This window comes from Arachis stenosperma, chromosome 9, assembly GCF_014773155.1.
Source record: "Arachis stenosperma cultivar V10309 chromosome 9, arast.V10309.gnm1.PFL2, whole genome shotgun sequence".
NCBI lineage: Eukaryota > Viridiplantae > Streptophyta > Magnoliopsida > Fabales > Fabaceae > Arachis > Arachis stenosperma.
Genome location: NC_080385.1, coordinates 128,258,690 through 128,262,416, shown reverse-complemented (window position 1 = coordinate 128,262,416; position 3,727 = coordinate 128,258,690). Strand labels below are relative to the sequence as shown.

The window sequence follows — 3,727 nt, the reverse complement described above, 5'->3', positions numbered from 1 at the left end:
ATTGAGTTCTTGCAGATCTGTGAGACTGCTAAGACTAATGGAGTAGATCCTAAAGTCTACAGGCTCATGCTTTTCCCTTTTGCTGTAAGAGACAGAGCTAGAGCATGGTTGGACTCTCAACCTAAAGATAGCCTGGACTCCTGGGATAAGCTGGTCACGGCCTTCTTGGCTAAGTTCTTTCCTCCTCAAAAGTTGAGCAAGCTTAGAATGGATGTTCAGACCTTCAAACAAAAAGATAGTGAATCCCTTTATGAAGCTTGGGAAAGATACAAGCAGATGACCAAAAGATGTCCTTCCGACATGTTTTCAGAATGGACCATGATAGATATATTCTATTATAGTATATCTGAGTTCTCTAAGATGTCACTGGACCATTCTGCAGGTGGATCCATTCACCTAAAAAAAAATGCCTGCAGAGGCTCAAGAACTTATTGACATGGTTTCAAATAACCAGTTCATGTACACTTCTGAGAGGAATTCCGTGAATAATGGGACACCTCAAAGGAAGGGAGTTCTTGAAATTGATGCTCTTAATGCCATTTTGGCTCAGAACAAAATGTTGACTCAGCAAGTCAACATGATTTCTCAAAGTCTGAATAGATGGCAAAATGCATCCAACAGTACTAAAGAGGCATCTTCTGAAGAAGAAGCTTATGATCTTGAGAACCCTACAATAGAAGATGTAAATTATATGGGTGAACCTTATGGAAACACCTATAATTTATCATGGAGAAATCATCCAAATTTCTCATGGAAAGATCAACAAAAGCCTCAACAAGGCTTTAATAATGGTGGAAGAAACAGGTTTAGCAATGGCAAGCCTTTTCTATGATCTTCTCAGCAACAGACAGAGAATTCTGAGCAGAGTACCTCTAACTTAGCAAATATAGTCTCTAATCTGTCTAAGGCCACTTTAAGCTTCATGAGTGAAACAAGGTCCTCCATTAGAAATTTAGAGGCACAAGTGGGCCAGCTGAGTAAGAAAGTCACTGAAACTCCTCCTAGTACTCTCCCAAGCAATACAGAAGAGAATCCAAAGAGAGAGTGCAAGGCCATTGATATAGTCAATATGGCCGAATGCAAGGAGGAAGGGAAAGACGTGAATCCCAATGAGGAAGACCTCATGGGACGTCTCCTAACCAAGAAGGAGTTCCCTATTGAGGACCCAAGGGAATCTGAGGCTCATATAGAGACCATAGAGATTCCGTTAAACCTCCTTCTGCCATTCATGAGCTCTGAAGACTATTCATCCTCTGAAGAGGATGAAGATGTAACTGGAGAGCAAATTGCTCAATATCTAGGAGCTATCATGAAGCTGAATGCCAAGTTATTTGGTAATGAGACTCGGGAAGGTGAACCTCCTTTACTCATCAGTGAACTAGATACATGGGTTCAGCAAACCTTACCTCAAAAGAGACAAGATCCTGGCAAATTCTTAATACTCTGTACCATAGGCACCATGACCTTTGAAAAGGCTCTGTGTGACCTGGGGTCAAGCATAAATCTTATGCCACTCTTTGTAATAGAGAAGCTGGGGATCATTGAGGTACAACCTGCCATATTTTCATTACAAATGGCAGATAAGTCAGTAAGATAGGCGTATGGATTGGTAGAGGACGTGTTAGTAAAGGTTGAAGGCCTTTACACCCCTGCTGATTTCATAATCTTAGACACTAGGAAAGAGAAGGATGAATGCATCATCCTTGGAAGACCTTTCCTAGCCACAGCAGGAGCTGTAATAAATGTTAACAGAGGAGAATTAGTCCTTCAATTGAATGGGGACTACCTTGTGTTTAAGACCCAAGGGTGTTCTTCTTTAACAATGGAGAGGAAGCATGAAAAGCTTCTCTCAGTACAGAGTCAAACAAAGCCCCCACAATCAAACTCTAAGTTTGATATTGGGAGGCCACAGCCAAACACCAAGTTTGGTGTTGAATCCCCATATTCAAACTCTAAGTTTGGTGTTGGGAGTCTACAAAATTGACCTGATCACCTGTATGGCTCCATGAGAGCCCACTGTCAAGCTATTGACATTAAAGAAGCGCTTATTGGGAGGCAATCCAATTTTTATTTAACTAATTTTATTTTTATTTTATTATTCTTTAATGTTTTATTAGGTTCATGATCATGTGGAGTCACGAAAAAAAATACTAAAATTAAAAATAGAATCAAAAACAGCAGAAGAAAAATCACACCCTGGAGGAAGGACTTACTGGCGTTTAAACGCCAGTAAAGAGCATCTGGCTGGCGTTCAACGCCAGAACAGAGCATGGATCTGGCGTTGAATGCCAGAAACAAGCAGCATCCTGGCGTTTGAATGCCAGGAATATACCCTGAGGAGAGTTGGCGCTGAACGCCAGAAACAAGCATGAAACTGGCGTTCAACGCTAGAAACATGCTGCAGATGGGCGTTGAACGCCCAAAACAAGCATGAAGATGGCATTCAACGCCAGAAACAAGCATCAATCTGGCGTTGAATGCCAGGATTGCATGCAGAGGGCGTTTTACACACCTCATTGGTGCAAGGATGTTAAATCCTTGACACCTCAGGATCTGTGGACCCCACAGGATCCCTACCTACCTCAACTCACCTTCTCTCTTCTTCACCAATCACCTCAATCTCTCTTCCCCATTACCTCTTCACCACTCACATCCATCATCTCTTTGCCATCGAAACCCACCCTACATAGCCGAATACACACCTCTCTCCCTCTCCTCCATATCTTCTTCTTCTTCTATTCTTTCTTCTTTTGCTCGAGGGCGAGCAACATTCTAAGTTTGGTGTGGTAAAAGCATAGCTTTTTGCTTTTCCATAACTATTGATGGCACCTAAGGCCAGAGAAACCTCAACAAAAAAAGGAAGAAGAAAAAGGGAAGACAATTGCTTCCACCTCTGAGTCATGGGAGATGGAGAGATTCATCTCAAGGGTCCATAGCTCAGTAATAGATCATTTGATTGCACATCAAGAGAGCATGAGGAATTCCCTCATTAAGAAATCCTTGAGATACCTCAGGGGATACATTTTCCTCCACACAATTATTGGGAGCAACTAAGGATAGGAGCACCAAAATCACTAGGGATCATGCAACAAAGGCAAGCAAGAGACATAGAGGAGCTCAAAGCACCATTGGTCCTTCAAGAAGGCGCCACCATCACTGAGGTGGACTCATTCCTTGTTCTTATTTTTTTTCTGCTTTTTCAATTTTATGCTATATGTTTATGTTTGTCTTTATTACATGATCATTAGTAATGAGTAACTATGTCTTAAGGCTATGAATAATTCCATAAATCCTTCACCTCTCTTAAATGAAAAATGTTTCTAATTCAAAAGAACAAGAAGTACATGAATTTCGAAATTATCCTTGAATTTAGTTTAATTATATTGATGTGGTGACAATACTTTTTGTTTTCTAAATGAATGCTTGAACAGTGCATAATTTTGATCTTATTGTTTATGAATGTTAAAATTGTTGGCTCTTGAAAGAATGATGAACAAAGAGAATGTTATTGACAACCTGAAAAATCATGAAAATTGATTCTTGAAGCAAGAAAAAGCAGTGAAAAAGCAAAAGCTTGCGAAAAAAAAGTGGCGAAAAAAAATATAATAGAAAGAAAAAGAAAAAACAAGCAGAAAAAGCCAATAGCCCTTAAAACCAAAAGGCAAGGGTAAAAAGGATCCAAGGCTTTGAGCATCGATCGATAGGAGGGCCCAAGGAAATAAAATCC

At 40.3% G+C, this 3,727-nt stretch overlaps 1 non-coding gene across 1 annotated transcript; it reads right to left on the bottom strand.

Moving 5' to 3' along the window:
- Positions 1-198: 198 nt before the first annotated feature.
- LOC130953066 (small nucleolar RNA R71) lies at positions 199-307 on the bottom strand. The gene has a single exon (XR_009075239.1). It is a non-coding gene; the product is annotated as a small nucleolar RNA R71 (small nucleolar RNA).
- Between the last annotated feature and the right edge of the window lie 3,420 nt (positions 308-3,727).